At 39.3% G+C, this 20,221-nt stretch overlaps 1 long non-coding RNA gene across 1 annotated transcript in view; it reads left to right on the forward strand.

Annotated features, from left to right (window-relative positions):
- Nucleotides 1–20,221, forward strand: part of LOC141986486 (uncharacterized) — a 114,042-nt gene that overhangs the window by 13,879 nt on the left and 79,942 nt on the right. The window contains exon 2 of the long non-coding RNA XR_012639292.1: nucleotides 3,078–3,185. This is a non-coding gene — a long non-coding RNA (uncharacterized LOC141986486). The remainder of the gene's footprint in view (nucleotides 1–3,077; nucleotides 3,186–20,221) is intronic.

Raw genomic sequence — 20,221 nt, forward strand, 5'->3', positions numbered from 1 at the left:
GAGTATTCCCCTTCAGGATCTGAGTAACTCCTGTTGACTTCAGGGGGAGGAGCTACTCATATTGGGTAGAGAATAGGGCGTCTCTCTGGACCTGAGCTTGATAAACTTAGTCCAAAAAGAAAATCTCTAGTTTCCAAGTTGTGCACCATTCAGTTCCAAAACCCATGCTAGCAAGGAGTTGTTGAAGTGCCGGCCAGGCCTAGAGAGAGTTAAATAAGCCCTGTAGCAAAATTTAAATCCTACATCGGAAGTAGAGGAGGTTAATTGAACATGCACATTATCAGGAGTGTCTCTGATGGTTGGGGTTAATTTATCACACTGAATCCAATCACTTTATAAAAAGCCAGTGTGGGTTTCATTTACTTTGATGAGGTTTATTGCAAGATTCCAGAAAATCAATTTTGCTGTGAGCTATATTAAACCCAAGGGAATGTAAACACTGTATGTACTACACATATTGATATTACTCACAGGATCACTGGGGAAATTATATGTTTACCATGAAGAAGGGTTATGGTTACATTCATTGTCTTGGGCAGCTCCCAGCCTGCCAATCGCAATGAAATAAAACAAAATGGTAGTGTTCAGAATCATGTAGCCTGAGGTACAGAAACACACAGCAATAGTGACTTGATTTTCAAAAGTAGCTGCTACATTGTGTACTACCCCTACATGTTCTTTTCAAATAAATAATGAACACCCGTGATACATATGCTACTGTTAGTTGTCCAGAGTCCGGTACTTCCTGCTCCCAGAGCTTCTTGAGATTCTTCAAAGGTAGCAGCGATAGGCTATGATTTAAATGGTTTAGGTTGATTGGCTGGCTTAGTGATTCTGAGGATAATTTGCAGCTTTCCAAGTAAAAGTCATTTCCATTGTACCCTAGACATGTGCACACTCACTTTGTGAATTTTACATTAATTAGAAAATAATAAGAATATAGTTTATGTGTGCTATGACAAGGGATCAGAAATGAATTTGGGGCTGTGCAGAGCAGTAGGCTTCTTACTTTGTAGTGTCTTAGAAATCAAACTTGTGTATAATCAGGGTCATAAAATCTTTTAATAGTTGTCAATTTTCCTTCCCATCAGGCTTTTTTTTAATAACAAGGGGTACTGTTAGGTGATCTAGCAAAGGGAGAGGTGGTCTAGTGGATTATTACATAGTTAGTTTTCCCAGAAATCTGGGGTTTAAAGGCAATAAACATTAAGAACTGGTTTCTGTAAGACTGTTTGTGAAATTTCAGGAATGTCTTTTTAAAAAAATCAGTTCTGTGTACGCTGGTTTCTCATGACAACGATCATCACATTTTTTCCAAGCAAGCAGCCCTATTCTGCAACCAGATAATGAGTAATTCTCATTGGCTTCAGTACTTAACTTGCTTTGAGAGAGTTGGGCCCCAGTTGTAAATCAATGTGAGCTTTCTTTGTACTGTATGGACTAAGGGTGAAATTTTCAGAGGTGCCAAAGATAGTTAGGTGCCTGCCTTACATCGACTTTCAGTGGGAGTTTGGCACCTAACTCCCCAGTAGCTTTTGAGAATACCTCCCTATATCTTGTAATCATTGCTCATGTTTATACCTTTACATAGATGTAATATTTCATAATGTTTTAATCCTGAAGTACTCACTTAGGTAAAACTCCCAATTGGACTTGCGTTGAAAAAAGCCTACAGGATTTAGCTTATACATTGTATATAAACCTGACTTTGATTTACAGCTGGTTTGTAAAAACGAGTTGAAGATTGTTCTGGATTACAAACATACACACATGATCTTTTAAAACACTTACTTGAAATTTTGTCTTGCTGCCAATTTTATGGGAAATACCTTTTCTTCTGTGCATGTGCTTCAAGGGGACTACTCGTAAGTAAGAGGAGCAGAGCATTCTTTTGTTTTATTAAAAGAATGTATGTTTATATCATAAATGCTCTTCCTTAAAATATACTTCCAATATATTGTAAAGTATATAAACAGTGAAGTGTTAAATAATCAGCTGACTGAAAATCATAAACACAACACACAAATTCAAACAAACAGATCATAGCAATAACAATAAATGTTTTCAGCTTCACTGTTCTGATGTGTATTGCATCTCATTTCCCCATCCTTTGTATGTTGTCTTTTTAGATTGTGAGTTCTTAAAGCCAGGGACCTTGCCTTCATAGCTTTTTTTTATATGCTGTTGTAATTAAGTGGACAAATAATGATAAAAACATGGAAACAATTATGGCTGTTTATAAATGCAAGTGAATACTTTTTTCTTAATTAGCATCGTTCCTTTTGATCCAAGTCACCAACATTTCATGGAGAGTGAGTTTCAAATAACTGATCTTGGATTTGTTCAGTCTCTGCAATGGATAATCCAAGGTGATTTTGGGTTTGAATAAACCAAATGGTCAGATTTTGTTTTTGCAGGATGGTGTGTGTAGATCTGTGTTTCATTTCGTCTGAAACACCAGATTTCAAGGTGGTGGTTTTCAGATGAAAAGTTACTGGTAGCATTGACTTCAGTCAGATCCGAGTTAGGCAAAAACTAACTGACCGGTGAAAATCTCACTGTACAATTTTGACTCCTATTTAATTAAAATTGTGTGTTTTCATCATACACTTAACATTTTAGCAAATACATGATAGCCTTCAACTGTAGGCAAATGCTGTAGAAGATGCTTTTGGAGTCTGGGGCCTGACTTCCCAGAACTCCAGTGTATTTTTGAGATCACATCACGTTGCTGGGGAAAATCAATATCATTAGTGAACGAACAAGAATATAAGAAGCCAAGTATCATCAAACACAATAGGTGGTGAAGTAAAGATGGTATTAGGAAAGCAGTGAGCATGATATTGGTACCGTATACATGCATACATCTATAGTGTGCACATGCCTCGAGTCTTACATGTGTTTATGTGCAGACACAAACTGCACTTACGGTTTACCAATAAAAGAATTAGTTTGAGAAAATACTTTGTTCTTTTCTTCAGTCTTTTCTAAGAATTTATGCACCAAATAATTAAATTATGCCTCAGCAGCTAAACAAATTATGCAAAATTATACACCATGAATATTTTATATTTCAGAACCCCAAAGCAAGGACTTTCGACAGTTTTATGTCTGCAGCAACCTGCATCATACCCAGATGAATTCAGCAACAGATAAGTTCCTCTTCTGCAAGAAACTTTACTCAGGTTTTTATTTTTTAGCTTGCATTTCTCTATGATATTAGTAAGTGTGTCTCAAGGGCTGTATTGTACATAAGAAAATGGAAGTTACTGCAGTCGGTCTTCTTTCTAGTCCTGCAGAAGATAGGGAAGTTATTCCCTGTTCAATTCTGAATTGATTTAAAATTCACAGAATCATATAAAGGGAAGTGATGTGCTAGAAGCAGGAGTAAGTTTAAAAAAATATAAACCATTTACATAGATACCACAGTTGCTGCCAGGTTCACTATTTCTGATATGCCTCTCTTTATTTTAAGTCTATTTCTGTATGCCAAATTATCTCCTTAAAAACATGTTTCCCTTTTTTCCCTATAAATAAGCAAATGTGTAGCCACACAGGGATAAAGTAGAGGAATATAGTTGTGATCCGTTGGCAGATGAGAATAGCTTACAGAGAATACTTGAGATTTTCCTCATTTAACTTGCTTTAATTAATGAGCTCGTCGTTATTCCATCTTGTAAGAAAGAGCTGGCATACCGAGATTGCATGCATCTGCTCCTGAAGAGGTTGGCAAAACAGAAATTTTGTAATGACAAGTTAACAAGGATTCTTTGGCAACCCTTGCTGGTTCCCAGGATGCAGAATCATGTGAGTTAATGCCATAACTTTGACTTCAAATATCACTCATTCGAAGCGGTTATGTATATATTTTACTACACTCATTAATACCTAAAGTGTTCCAATAACTGTGTATTATATGCCAGCAAATACAGTACTATGATGGTAATTTAAAGTAAAGTACACTGTTCATTATAGATTTAATATTAACAGCTTTCCAAGGACATGACCCACTGAAAATCCTCAACAACCCATCAGTGAATCACAACCTGTTTTTGAAAACAGTGTTGTATATACTGCTTCTTTATGTGCTATCCCTTAATCTCATCTACTCCATGGGTCTTTGATGGTGCCAATAAACATGGCCTAATTGATTTTGTTGTAATAATAAACTATTAATTGCCAAAGGTATAGCAAGCAATTTCAAACTTGTACATGTGCTAGCTGGTCCACTACCTAATCTGTTTATCTATCTACCTGACTATTCTGTAGTGCCCATCACCATAATATTGAAGTACTAATCCATTCCCCCTCTTTTGTATCTGACGATTAATTAAAACTAGAAGCACTGTTACACACCGTATGGTTCCTGATACAGGAGCCTGTTAAGCAAAACACTTGAGCATATGCTTAACTTTGGGTATGTGTTTAAGTGCTTTGATGAATTGGGGCCATAGTGAGCATGGTAGATAGAACTATGCAGTAGAACTGATAAAAGACTGGATGTGTGTGTGTGCACATAGCTTACATCTATCTATGCTGGTCTTCATTGTAACCATACAGTCCTGATGGTGAATTAAGTTGAAATTTCCAATATTCTTAAAGATTTTGTCTCTGATCATACACTCCTTAATTAGGCATAGCTGCCTTTGAATGCAGTGGGAGTTTTTCTTGTATGAGGAGTACAAGAGCAGTATCTTATTGTGGCAGGCATGAGCATCATCTCTGAAAAATTGTAATTTATTGCTTGTTATTAGATAAATATAATAAGTAATACTTTATATGAAGAATTATGTCTGGTTGTGCCTGACAGAAATCATAAACAGAATAATTTATAATCCGGTGTGTTTATAGAAAGGAAGAGCAGCATATTTTATTCTGATTTCGCAAAATTGATCCATAGATTCATAGATATTAAGGTCGGAAGGGACCATTATGATCACCTAGTCTGATCTCCTGCACAATGCAGGCCACCGAATCTCACCCACCCACTCCTGCAATAAACCTCTCGCCTATGTCTGAGATATTGAAGTCCTCAAATCATGGTTTAAAGACTTCAAGGTGCAGAGAATCCTCCAGCAAGTGACCCGTGCCCCATGCTGCAGAGGAAGGCGAAAAACCCCCAGGGCCTCTTCCAATCTGCCCTGGAGGAAAATTCCTTCCTGACCCCAGATATGGCGATCGGCTGAACCCTGAGCATGTGGGCAAGATTCGCCAGCCAGATACCCAGGAAAGAATTCTCTGTAGTAACTCAGATCCCACCCCATCTAACGTTCCATCACAGGCCATTGGGCCTATTTACCATGAATAGTTAAAGATCAATTAATTGCCAAAATCATGTTATCCCATCATACCATCTCCTCCATAAACTTATCGAGTTTAATCTTGAAGCCAGATAGGTCTTTTACCCCCACTGCTTCCCTTGGAAGGCTGTTCCAGAACTTCACTCTTCTGTTGGTTAGAAGCCTTCGTCTAATTTCAAGTCTAAACTTCCCAATGGCCAGTTTATATCCATTTGTTCTTGTGTCCACATTGGTACTGAGCTTAAATAATTCCTCTCCCTGTCTCTGGTATTTATCCCTCTGATATATTCATAGAGAGCAATCATATCTCCCCCTCAGCCTTCTTTTGATCCATTTTAGTGAAAAACAACAACTGTAGTTAAGTAGTTTTTCCTAAAAAAAAAAAAAATAGTATGACTATGCATTCTTCTGTGTGTCTTTAGCAATATGATGGGTTAGATTTTGCTTCTCTGTGTTTCTGGGGAATGCTTAATGTGGGATTTATATATGTTTTATTTATTACTTCTATAGTCCAGAGGAACATGTGTTGTAACATCCATTAAACACAGATGTTTAGGTAAAATTATGAATTATTATGAATATCAATGGATAGACCAGAGACTTTTTTTTTAAAAAGGAAGCTGTTTTTTGTGCTTCACAGAAGATATTTTCTGATTTAAAAAACCAGTATACTAATACCACAACTCTGGTTAAATCGACTAACTTTTTTCCTTTTTGTGATCTAGTTTACACTGAAATATGGAATGAAAGTTTGATGTGATCGCATGTGATCCAATAGCCAAAATTAGAGAAACAGAACCTTTTAAAATAGGAAATCAGACATACATGCAGAAGGGGATTGCATAAGGAAAGGACTGAGAAACTTTATGCAAAATTAGGGCTTATAAAGTATTCTGGACCAGACTCCTTAAATTAAAAAAATCCCCTTACGAGAAAGTACTTTTGTTAGCAAATGCCAGGATAATATGTTTTTATTTTAAATAAATGTTGACTAATGAACATACATATGCCATTTTTCTAGAAGTAAACAGCAACTTCCTGTGCCCCTTGTCATTATATAGTTATGTATATAATATGCATTAACACTTAATGAACGATTAATGAAATTTCACAGAAAAAAATACAGAACAATATTCAGCTTCATTCTGGGCTGTTTTGCAGCTCCATAAAATTCTCTAAGAAATGTTAGTGAAATGGTGTTTTAATAAATTTGCAACATACCACATTTTGAATTTGCATGGTTTGATGAGGGAAAAAAATATTGAATTTGAATCTCAGGATTTCATAAACTGAAGTTTTCGCTCACTTCCCTCAGAAATGGTACAACTTATTCTGAACAACAGTCATTGGAAATGAAGGAAACTATGGGAACAGTCCTTCAGTGATGGAAGTCAAGGGGTATTTTGCTTGTGTAAGGACTGTGTGATCAGCTCAATGGACATGTTACTAACCTTTGTCTAAAAGAAACACTGTGCGAAGTAGTGTTATACATTCTTCTATCCTCTAATCATGTGAACTTAAATCAGAAATGTTGCCGTTGTGGGCAAACAGAAGGGAAATCAAAATCAAGTCTTTGTATAAAAATGTAGGAGTAGGTAAGTTTAATTTTTGGTTTGATACATTATGGTGGGATTTTGAAAGAGCTTAAGAGAAGTAGGTGCCCAGGTGCCACTGAAGTTCTATGAGAGTCCCTTAGGCTCCTTTGAAAATCACAGCCCATATTATCATTTTCTGTATTTCTTACAAAATTTAACATCATTATTGACTGTAACATAAAGGCTTCAGCTCAAATGAGACAGTCTTTGGGTGTCTGAGAGAGGAGAATTTAATGGTCTGAATTAGTTTGTGGAAGATGTTCCAGCAGCAGGAGATACAGGTTAAAGCATTTAAAGCAAGAGTGAGTAGCCAGAGTAGAAGAAACTACAATTTACAGTACTCAGGATTTGTGCGTTACAAAGGGATACTAATATGCAAGATGCCTCAAAATCCAAAGATAAGTAGATATGAAACACAGACTTGTGGATCTTCTTATTACTTTATATATGCTTTTCAAATAGCTTTTCCATGCCAAGCTGTTTGTGAATTAAGATAGATGGATGAACTATTTTTGTAGCTACATTTTTTCATTTTATAGATTTTTTTAAGAGATTGTCGACAGAAAATATGATCCAGTCATTAGGGTGCTAGCTAGGACTTGAGAAACCCAGATTCGATTCCTTGCTCTGCCACAGGCTTTCTGTGTGACCGTGGGCAAGTCACTTAGATTCTCTCTGCCTCAGTTGCCCATCTGTAAAATGGAGATAACAGTACTTCCTTCTCTACCTTACAGGGATGTTGTGAGGAAAAATACATTAAAGATTATGAGACAAGATGAGTGAGGTAATATCTTTTATTGCATCTTCTGTTGTTGAGAGAGACAAGCTTTTGAGCTTACACAGAAATTGTGTAGAAATTGCGTGCACTCAGATACTATGGTGATCAAAGCCTTATAAAGTGATAGATAGATAGAAAGATGGTTGACAAATATAGTTCTAGTAAAAAATAACCCTAACAAATAGGCTGATAGTTACATTTTAAATGTGCTATTGGATCTGATATTTAAAACTGCCCTCCCCTTTTGAATAGGTAATTTTGAGCTTGCAAATAATAATGGTTCCCATTTTACAGGAGCAATTACTTGAGGACTCAAATGATGGCGTGTAGATATCCAATTATTAGACTGGACTGGCATGCATAAAAAAGGGCTAGGTTGAGGCCCTTTAAAAATTAAACCCATTATGTTTTTGTGTAGAGGGAAGAATCCTTAATGTTAGTGCTATGGCTGTGGAATTCATTGGAAGACAAACACATTGCATTTCTAAAAGGACTCAGTATTATGACCATATTTAATACCTGCATCTGTGGTAGCTAAAATCACAATAAGGGTAATTGAAACTCATTCTTTAGGGCATAAGTTGATTGCCTATGAGGGTCAGGAAGGAATCCACACCCTGGGAAGAGAATTGTACAGTTTGTCATGATGGTGCTTTTGGGGAGATATTGAACTAGGTAGATCTCTTGACTGATCTGGTATGTCAGCTGTTAACAAAAAGAATCGAGGAGATACAGTTACAATATAAAAAGAACAGGAGTACTTGTGGCACCTTAGAGACTAAAAATTTATTAGAGCATAAGCTTTCGTGGGCTACAGCCCACTTCATTGGATGCATAGAATGGAACATATAGTAAGATATACATACAGATAAGTTGGAAGTTACCATACAAACTGTGAGAGGCTAATTAGTTAAGATGAGCTATTATCAGCAGGAGAAAAAAACTTTTGTAGTGATAATCAAGATGGCCTATTTAGACAGTTGACAAGAAAGTGTGAGGATACTTAACTTAAGGAAATAGATTCAATATGTGTAATGACCCAGCCACTCCCAGTCTCTATTCAAACCCAAGTTAATGGTATCTAGTTAGCATATTAATTCAAGCTCAGCAGTTTCTCCTTGGAGTCTGTTCTTGAAGCTTTTCTGTTGCAAAATTGCCACCCTTAAATCTTTTACTGAGTGGCCAGAGAGGTTGAAGTGTTCTCCTACCAGTTTTTGAATGTTAGAATTCCTGATGTCAGATTTGTGTCCATTTATTCTTTTGCGTAGAGACTGTCTGGTTTGGCCAATGTACATGGCAGAGGGGCATTTCTGGCACATGATGGCATATATCACATTGGTAGATGTGCAGGTGAACGAGCCCCTGATGGCGTGGCTAAAGTGATTAGGTCTTATGATGGTGTCACTTTAATAAATAAGTGGACAGAGTTGGCATCAGGCTTTGTTGCAAGGATAGGTTCCTGGGTTAGTGTTTTTGTTGTGTGGTGTGTGGTTGCTGGTGAGTATTTGCTTCAGACTGGGGGGCTGTCTGTAAGCGAGGACTGACCTGTCTCCCAAGATCTGTGACAGTGAGGGATCGTTTTTCAGGATAGGTTGTAAATCTTTGATGATGTGCTGAAGAGGTTTTAGTTGGGGGCTGAAGGTGACAGCTAGTGGTGTTCTGTTATTTTCTTTGTTGGGCCTGTCCTGTAGTAGGTGACTTCTGGGTACTCTTCTGGCTCTGTCAATCTGTTTTTTCACTTCAGCAGGTGGGTATTGTAGTTTTAAGAATGCTTGACAGAGATCTTGTAGGTGTTTGTCTCTGTCTGAGGGGTTGGAGCAAATGCGGTTGTATCGTAGAGCTTGGCTATAGATTGTGTGGTGTGTCCTGGATGGAAGCAGGAGGCATGTTGGTAAGTTTAGCAGTCAGTAGGTTTCCAGTATAGGGTGGTGTTTATGTGACCATCGCTTATTAGCACAGTAGTGTCCAGGAAATGGACCACTTGTCTGGATTGGTCTAGGCTGAGGTTGATGGTGGGATGGAAATTGTTGAAATCATGGTGGAATTCCTCAAGGGCTTCTTTTCCATGGGTCCAGATGATGAAGATGTCATCAATGTAGCGCAAGTAGAGTAGGGGTGTTAGGGGACGAGAGCTAAAGAAGCGTTGTTCTAAGTCAGCCATAAAAATGTTGGCGTACTGTGGGGCCATGTGGGTACCCATAGCAGTGCCTCTGACTTGAAGGTATATATTGTCCCCAAATGTGAAATAGTTATGGGTGAGGACAAAGTCACAAAGGTCAGCCACCAGGTTTGCTGTGACATTATCGGGGATAGTGTTCCTGACGGCTTGTAGTCCATTTTTGTGTGGAATGTTGGTGTAGAGGGCTTCTAAATCCATAGTGGCCAGGAGGGTGTTTTCTGGAAGATCACCGATGGATTGTAGTTTCCTCAGGAAGTCAGTAGTGTCTCGAAGATAGCTGGAAGTGCTGGTAGCATAGGGCCTGAGGAGGGAGTCTACATAGCCAGACAATCCTGCTGTCAGGGTGCCAATGCCTGAGATGATGGGGCATCCTGGATTCCCAGGTTTATGGATCTTGGGAAGCAGATAGAATACCCCTGGTCGGGGTTCTAGGCATGTGTCTGCACAGATCTGTTCCTGTGCTTTTTCAGGGAGTTTCTTGAGCAGGTGGTATAGTTTCTTTTGGTAATCCTCAGTGGGATCAGAGGATAATGGCCTGTAGAAATGTGGAGTTGGAGAGCTGCCTAGCAGCCTCTTGTTCATATGCCAACTTATTCATGATGATGACAGCACCTCCTTTGTCAGCCTTTTTGATTATGATGTCAGAGTTGTTCCTGAGGCTGTTGATGGCGTTGTATTCAGTTCCAGTATAACACTTCTCAGCATCTTGCAGTCTGACACATATCATAATAAAAAGCTTTCCAGACATCAGATCAGTGGGTCTTGAGTACACTAAAAAGGCATTATGTTCAAAGCAAAATCAATGTATTTGTAATTATGCATCAATGGTATGTTATTGTAACCTCAGGTGAAGTAATAGTAATTCTAAGCCACTTTCCTTACTTCATAGAAATACTAATATGAATTTAGCTCAGAAATTTCTGCTTTGCTTCCAGATAACTTGAGTTTAAAACAACTCAGCCTGTCCCACCTTGTGTATTTCACAAATGAGAGAGCTCTGTTAGCTGGGCTGCTCAGAATTAGAACAGAAAACTAACATTCTAAGGAAGGCCTCACTGTGCCTAAGATATTTAACTGGACCACGCTTAGCACTCTGTCCTTCTCCCCAATCTTGGATTCAATTTTCTTTCTCTCCAGGATAACTTTATTTCTCATGAGGAATTGAACAAAAGTCTCTTCCAGAGATGGAATATCAAGACAGATTCCTGTTAGGAGCCCTAGCTCCCCATCTAGGGTTTTTTCACATGAGGGTCTAATGTAAGAATTGTTGAAGGTGGAAGGCAGGACCCTAAAAAAAGGCAAAAATTTGAGACACTCAAAATAGCTTAGTTCTGATGTCTGAATGGATGGAACTGTGGGAAGTTTCCTCTGGTCATTCTTTATTGGGGCAATTCATAGGTGTTGTAGAATAACCAGCTCTGCAGCTGTTTCGGGTTTGGTGGAGTGAGCTTGGGTGAGACTGCCCATCACTAGGGGGATACTTCTTTGTTGAAAAGATGAATAGGGAAGGGGAAAGTCCATGGGACAAGAAGCTTTCATATAATTCTAGGAAGTTTTCTGATTTTTCTAAGCCCAGGGCTCCTATAGTAATGTGACTTCCACCTAAGTGAATTCCTGCAATGCAAGCTGAAGGAGCAGGGGGTACAGAGAACAGATGTTTCAGTGGTCTAAGATGATCATAGCCTCCAGAATTTTTTCTAAAGGGAACTCCAATGAAAAGCTTTTTTTGTGATGATCTGCTCTGCCTAGCGGACATCTCAAAGAATGAGGTGTACACCGAAATTTTACGTTGACTTAATTTACTGATGTGTACATTCATAAATAAATGGCAAAAGAATTCTGCCTCTAATAAGGCATGAAATCTTCACAGAATGTGAATGAACTTCAAAATGAAATAATTCATGGTTCTGGGGAGAAAAAAACCATGAGTTGTTATGGGCTTGTTTATGAAACACTGAACTTTAACATCCTGCAATCAACCAAAGCAGTAACGCAATATATAAGTCTGGATATTTAATAATTGCAAATGCTACATGAGTGAGAGTAGCTTGATTAAATTTATTAGAAATGTGTTACTAGCATTTTAAGAAATAAAGCATTTATCACAAAATAATGATTTCTTCACTTAAGCTCATTAGGAAATCACACATCAATTCATGCATAATTACAGGGGAATTTCTGCCACTCATTACAAATCATTACCACATTAGCTAAAGTTGAGTTAATTTATCTGTGATTTGGAAAAGGTGGTATCTAAACAGGAGAATTAGCTTACCCAAATGATGAGACTATCAACATCACCACAGAGGATTTTGCCTACTGTTATGAGGCAAAGGTGCCCCTTTTAACTCTTTTTATATGGAAAAGCTTGTACTTTTCAATGAGCTCTAAAGCTTTTGTTTTCATGTCAGAATCCCATATTATGGATACAGTGCCAGGTACTTAATGAATAGTTAATAGTCAAGGCACGTTTTCTTGCGCCAGACATACTCATTGTTTTTAATGATCGTTGCATTTTGAGATTGAATTGAAAGAGGTCAGGGGAGGCTGGGATATGAGGAAGAAACAAGTTTTGAAAGTACCGGTAAGCTAGTGTCTTAGCAGCAAAGTGGAAAATGAGAGTGAGTACAGTGCTTACTACATGGGCATTTAAGCTGAAAAGTTGGGGTGGGAGACAGTTCCGTGTAACCTAGTTCCTTGTAAAGGTGTGATTGGTTAGTTAGTGCCTCTTTTCCAGAAAGTTATTAAGCTCTCATTTGTTAATGCACTACTGCATGTCTGTTTAAATGCACATGGCTAAATAAAAGTCTAAATAGCCAGGTGCTCTTGCATATCCAGTACTGCAAGCACTAAGCATGCATGTATTACGCCTGTAAAATTGTGTGCCTACAAATTCCTTGAAATCAGGCCCATGATGTTCCTGCACCCCCCCAATTAACTCTGCTGCCCTTCCTTATGAAAGACATATTTACCTATGCTATCCTCTAATAAAATGTTATCACTTTTAATGTTGTAAATTATTTACATCAATAGTGTAGAATAATTAAACTGAGTTTATAAGAAATGTTAGTGAAGTGCCATTGTTTAAAGCTTCCTGCCAGAAAAATTGTCTTCTCTTTATCATTTTGGGTCTGTGCCACACATTTGGGCTTTGGCAAGTTGAGAGTGAGGCACCTCCTACCCCACCCTAAATTATATGAGAGGATAGAATTATAGCACCACAGGGAGAGAATGGACCACAAGGGTCATCTAGATGCAAGATTTGTTGTGCCTAACCATCCAAGACAGATGGCTATCCAGCCTCCTTTTGAAAACCTCCAGTGAAGGAGCTTCCACAACATCCGTAGGCAGTCTGTTCCATTGTTCTACTGTTCTGACAGTTGGAAAGTTTTTCCAGAGATTTAATCTAAATCTGCTATGCTGTAGTTTGAACCCATTGCCTCTTGTCCTGTCCTCTGTGGCAAGAGAGAACAACTTTACTCCATCTTGTTTAAGGCAGCCTTTCAAGTATTTGAAAACTGTTATCATGTCACCCTTTAACCTCCTCTTTTCCAAACTAAACATACCCAGTTCCTTCAGCCTTTGCTCATATGGCTTGCGTTCCATCCCTTTGATCATTTTTGTCACTTGATTCTGGACCCTTTCCAGTTTCTCCACATCCTTTCTATATTGGTGACCAAAATTGATCACAGTACTCCAGCTGAGGCCTAACCAGCGCCGAGTAGGTTGTACTATCACCTCCTATGATATGCATGCTATGCCACTGTTAATGCAACCCAAAATTGCATTTGCTTTTTTTGCAGCAGCGTTAAATTGCTCACTCATGTTGAGGTTGTGGACCACCACAACTCCCAGATCCTTCTCAGCAGTGCTGCTACCAAACCAGTTATTCCTCATCCTGTATTTGTGCATTTTGTTTTTCTTCCCTAGGTGTAGTGTCTAACATTTGTCTTTGTTTAATTTCATTTTGTTGTCTATAGCCCTATTCTCCAATTTATCAAGATCCCTTTGAATTTTAGCTCTATCCTCCAAAGTATTTGCAATCGCACCCCAGCTTTGTGTCATCTGTAAATTTGATCAGTTTGCTCTGTATACCTACATCCAGGTCATTAATAAAGATGTTAAACAGCACTGGACCCCGAACAGATTCCTTGTGGAACCCCACTTGGGACCTCCTTCCAATCTGACATAATTCCATTAATAGCTACTCTTTGTTTGTAGTTTTTAACCAATTATGTATCAACTTAATGGTAGTTCCACCGAGCCACATTTCTCCAGCTTACTTATCAGAGTGTCATGTGGGACTGTGTCAAAAGCCTTGCTGAAGTCCAGGTATATTATGTCCACTGCATTCCCCCTATCCACTAAACCAGTTACCCTTTCAAAGAAGGAAATCAAGCTGGTTTGGCATGATTTCTTCTTTGTAAATTCACGCTGGCTGCTAGTGATTACCCCTTCATCCTCCAGGTATTCGCAAATTGAATGTTTTCTGCATTGCTTTAGTAGCTTCCTAAGTATTGAGGTCAGGATGACTTTCTATAGTTCCCTAGCTCCTCCTTTTTCCTCTTTAAAGATGGGCATTACATTAGCCCTTCTGCAGTCTTCTGGGCCCTCTCCTATCATCCATGAATTTGAAAATATTATTGCCAGTGGCAGTGATACAGGGGAGAGGAGCATGCTATCAGTTTAACTCCCTGCCAACATCTGAGTTAGGAGAAAATGTTTGATTAACAATTTTCCTTTTTTCCTGGTTCCTATAAAGCCTTTGATGCCTGTCCATTTACTCTCTATGGAATAAGTCAAAATTTAATGTTCTAGAGTGATATGTGAAAATGTACTTTTGTAATGTGACACAAACTACGGCATGTCATAATTTCACAAAGCACTGTCCCTATTAACTGTCTTGTGTGTTTAATAATCTTTTACTGTTCTATTTTTACTTTTGGTTATTTTTGGCAATATTCATAGAGTACATCCTTTTATATGCAGTGTCATGTCTACCAGTGAATTAGACAATATATCATACAAAAAATGAAGCAGACATTTGACAGGACTCCATAGATAGTTAATGCCACATGAATATTAACCAAAAAACTTTGACAGAACAAGGCTCAGAGAAACATATGGAGATGGTTAGCAGGGTGTGTGTGTGTGTCTACGTACACTAGAGCTAAGACACAAAGCAAATAACAATTCCCTGTTAATAGATAATGTTCCATCTTATCTATCCATTTTTTGCTGTGCCTCTTAATCTGTGCTGTTATTTTTTCTGCCTTAAAGAATTTTCTTGTCTTTAACTTCACTAGTCACTCATGACCAAATTTATGAATCTGTATACTTCACAAATTTGGCCCCTAATCTCATTGCATCTTAAATTCATGCTATAAATATTAATGTCTCCACCTTTTGTTGCTACTGGTATTTCAAACAGTGTTTGATTAAACTGGAAGTGAGAACTGCCTCGTAGGCAAGAGGCAATGTACTTAACAGAAGTGTGCCAACTTTGGCCATGGTTGAGGAAATTGTAATGATAAAAAAAACAAACCCCAAACAACCATCCTATTTGCAATGAAAGAAGCAGTTCAGTACATTGTATCAAAATGAATGGGCTGTGCATAATTGATTCCAACATACTATTAGCCTGAGGTCTAAGCTGCTCAAACCCAGAACTTATTAGCCATGCTAAAAGACTGAAAGGACAGAAGGAAACCATGGCATCTGCTGAAGGTTAGGTAGGGAATAACATTACTAATACACGAAGAGCTTGAAAACTAGGACAGAGCTTGTAAAAATACATCCCTTGAATATATTTATCAGTGCACCCCTACCTGTCTCATTAATGTATTATAAAATGCACTCCTGTATTGTTTCGGTGCTACCAAGTACTGGGATGTAGAACCTTGCTAATTGGTACACTTAATCAGGACTGGCCCTAGACCAAATGGCACCTCAACCGAGGAGCATCTTTGGCACCACCCTGTCCATTTGTAAAACTTTGTAGCTCACGAAAGCTTATGCTCAAACAAATTTGTTAGTCTCTAAGGTGCCACAAGTACTCCTTTTCTTTATGCAGATACAGACTAACATGGCTGCTACTCTGAAACCTGTCATTATTTTTTATTGCATTTATAGGCCATTTCATGACTTTGATGCATAATTTACATGCATGATTTATTCCTGTCATATAAGATGATAAATTTGCACACTAGGATCTGTAAATTTGTATTTATTCATGTCATATCTATCATATATAAGCAAATAAAAAAAATCGTTTCCTCTAAGCTTGTAGAAACTTTTTCATTTTAAGAATAATCAAAATGTACCAACATCAGTAAATTGAATTCTGCACCAACATTGGGTGGACCAGTATTAAATAGTGTTACAGTAGGTGACAGCCTTAGAATGTTAATCCTAGTCCTTTAGTTCAAAAGGTCGATTTTCTCGCCTTTGCCCTCATGAACTGAAGCACAATGTCAGAGAGAATCAAAGGCTGGCCAATGGCATTTTCAGGCGATAAAATATCAAGCAATGTCAATCTCTCATTGGCCATTGTCTATCGAAGATATGTTTTAATGAGCCTGATCTTCAAAAAGCTGCACTCACCGCTCGCGACTGTGACTGTCAGCAGGAGCAGAATCCTCAAGCTATCCACACATTAGGAAAAGTGTTTTTCGGTTATGCATCATGAGTGAATTGGAGAACCTGGGAGTAGAGAGTACTTCCCATGTTGCAAAATGTGACGGATGTTGTTCAAATTGACATAGACGTGTTTATGATTGATGTCTGAACATTCCCCATGTGTCAACATCTGTTGAAGGTCTGTATAATTGTTGCAAAAGTGTTTTCCTGTCCGCCAGCAGCTTACTAAGGTCAGACAAAAAATCCCAGATCTTTTCGTGGTGCTTTATTTGTCCAAACTTTCTTCGATGGACACATGAGCAGTGTCAATGAGTAAGCAAAAAACTCTCTCTTGAATTTTACTTCTGAGCTTCCCATCACATCATCTCTGCCCTTGTAACCAAATTGTTTCTTCAGCCGATGAACACGAGTTTACTTGAAGACAGGCTGAACTCCTAAGTTATCTACCAGTTCTTTGGCAGCAGTGATGGCATTTTCAAATCCGTTGTCTCTGTAATACACAACAAAATCAAGGCAGCTTCCCATCAAAGTAGTAGTGGTCACGATGTCCATTGACTGAGTTTCTAATGCCTTGCTTACAGTGTTTACTTGGAACAGGATATCGGGCCAAACCACAACTGAGACCAGAAATTTGAAGTCAGTGATCTGGTTTGCCAGGCTTTGCTCCTTGTCGGATTCTAGCCTCAGCTTTATTCGAAGGGGCCAGTTCCATCAGGACGTTGTAAACCTCAGTCACTTGGTACCTCACTGGCCTTACACTGTTGTTGCAGCTCTCCCAGTGAGTGTCACTTAGTGGCTTCGTGGTCAGATTTGTAACGTGGTCCATGAGGATCTTCCACCTTATAGTAGATGCTGAAAACAGGATGTATATCAGGGGTCTCAAACTCAATTTACCTTAGGGCCAGTGCCAGTCCTCAAATCCTCCCAGCCGGCCAATAATGTCATTGAAGATGGTGTTCAGAAAAGAACATTTATGTAGCATTTTTTTATTTCGAATTTCTTAGAAATAATAAAACTGTCATACGACTTTATACAGTTCTTCACCTGCCAGAGAGTTTTTGGTGTTTGCCAGATGCCTGGCAACGCTTTAGTTCTGTCAGTTTGTTGATGTTTGGGCTCAGTGACTGAGCAGTTCAAACCTTCAGGATTGCAACAAGGTGTGCATCAGAAACTTGTGTTAGGTATTTTGACTTGTTTATATTCATTTTGGGGAAAAAACTGACGTTGCCTCCATGTCTGACTCTGCCTGGCAACTAATGATGCTGCTTCCATGGCTGACTCTGCCCAGCGACTAGTGATAGTATCTCTGTCCCTCTCCCCCAGCAAATAGGAGCTGTGGGGGGGGGGAGGTGTCACCTGCAGCAGACAGAGCTGGCAGCATGTCTGCATGCATCTCTCCTCCGTGGGCTGCAGTGGGGAGGTTCTCGGGCTGCAGATGGCCCACGGGCCGGGACTTTCAGACCCCCGATGTATATCCTTTGCAGTCCTCTGACGAGAGATACTGATTCTAAAGAAGATGACACTGCATCTGACCTAGGTGCCAACTTTTCCTGGTGCCGGTGGGTGCTCGACTGCCCTCGCCCCGACTCCGCCCTTGCCCCGCTCCCATTCCGACCCCTTCCCTAAATCCCCGCCTCTTTTTCCTCTTGCCGTGTTCCTCCTCCCCTTCCCTCACAGCTCTTTCACGGCAGGTAGTGCTGGGAGCTAGGGGGAGAAGCGGGGAAGGCATGCTCAGGGGAGGAGGTGTAGCGGAGGTGGGCGGGGGGTGGGGAGCTGCTGGTGGGTGCAGAGCACCCACCAATTTTTCCCCATGTGTGCTCCAGCCCAGGAGCACCCATGGAGTCAGCGCCTATGGCATCTGATACAGCCAGGATGAGGGAATGGCAGCCACGAGGCATGAAGACAGCTCTTGGATTCAGTGCAAGGATCCTTGCCTGGATGCCACTGTTTCTTCCCTTCATGTTCATGCTGTTGTCGTAGCCTTGGTTGCAGCAGTCATGAAGCTTTATTTTATTCTCATTCAAGATGTTCATAAACAGTTCTGTTAGGCCTTTTCCAGTAGAGTCCTCCGCACACCAGAAACAGATAGTGTGTTCCTTTACTTGGATACAGCCATCCTCATCATCAACAAATCTTACTGTAAATGACCTCTGTAAATGATATTGTGACTAATGGGAGTGCAGTCCATTATTATGGCATAGTACTTTGCTTTGCCGAGGTGCATCAATATGTCATCAAGCATCTTCCTTGCTATAAGGTCAATCAACTTGTTTTGAATTTTTTTGCTGCAGTAATGATCCATAGCTTTTTTACGAACTACTTGACGTAGGTGCTCACACATGACATTGTCGTATTTCCCAAGGAGCTCTACCAGCTGAGAAAATTGCCGTTATGTTCAGTGAACAACTCATCCAACAAGCCCCGGAAAGCCAAATTATTCTTTGCAAGGAAGAGGGTAATTGAGATGAGATGCTTGAACACGTTCCTCCAATGCTGGTTTTCTACATTAATAATGCACTGGTTTTCTGTGTCTGTGCATTTATTCAGCTTGAGCCTGGACTCTACCGCCATCCATTTGGAGTAGGCCGTGAAATGGCTGGGTGATTCTTCATGTTGCTTCAGAGCATCAGCTAAATTATGCCAATAATTGTACCCGGAAAGTGCACGCAATGATTTGGCATTCTTGTGAAATATTTTGCAATAAAAACAGAACACTTTGTCAGTTGATTTCAAGTAAACTAGCCAATGCCAATTCGGTTTCTCAGCGTTCTCAAGCATTCTTTTGCAGTGTGACTTTGAGAAATGTCGCTTGAACTCATTTACTGAAAATATCATATCCTTGATTTTCCCTGGTGCATTCAAAGTTGTATGATATCGGCAGAGTTTAGGATTGGTGGCCACAAAGCAGGATTTGATGTATTGATTTGTGGTGTGCAGGTTTTCTCACTGCTGTTTCTGTCATCATTCGAGGCTGATTCTTCTTTATCATTTTTCTCCTTTTCATGTAAACCAGTTTTTTCTCTGTCATTACTCTCCTATTCATGTGAGACATTCTTCTTTATCATCATTCCTTTACACCCCCAGGAAAACTGGATAATTCTCCATCACCTTCCTCACATTTCTATTCCTTCTCTTCAGGTACATCTGCTAATTCCTTAGCCATAAGACTTATATCATTTACGCTTTGCTCCTCAATTTATTCTGCACTGGGACAATCGCTACTACCTGAAGCCTAGACTATGTTGTTCTGTTTCAGATATTTTCCCATCAGATTTGCCCCTTGCTGCAAAGTAGATTGCAACTGAGCTTTTTGCTCCTGAGGGGTTCTTCAGGGGCATCTTTTATTTTCTACAGGGGAAACAGACAGTATTAGGAAGAGCAAATGTCTATGTTCTGCAGTCTTAGAAAGTCATTAAACATTACGTGTTAAGCATGGCAAAAGAAGTAGTAGTATTTCTTTTATTTTGTTGCGTAAATAGGGGTTCGATAGATATCTCTGGCTTCTCATTAAATATGTCCTTTATTAGTTGCTACTTACACTTTTCAAGTCTTAACACATAAGTACACTTTCACAATTACACAATGAAACAAGGTTCTCAGTATCGCAGCTGGGCTCTCACTTCACTTCATTCTTGTATCTCACTGACTGACTGGCGATGCCGCACCCCTTATATACCAGCGAGGACATGGCTGACAAGATTCTAGGAGGTTCAAGGAAAATGTAGTTCTC

The sequence above is a fragment of the Natator depressus genome, chromosome 4 (assembly GCF_965152275.1).
Source record: "Natator depressus isolate rNatDep1 chromosome 4, rNatDep2.hap1, whole genome shotgun sequence".
In the NCBI taxonomy this organism is placed as follows: Eukaryota; Metazoa; Chordata; order Testudines; family Cheloniidae; genus Natator; species Natator depressus.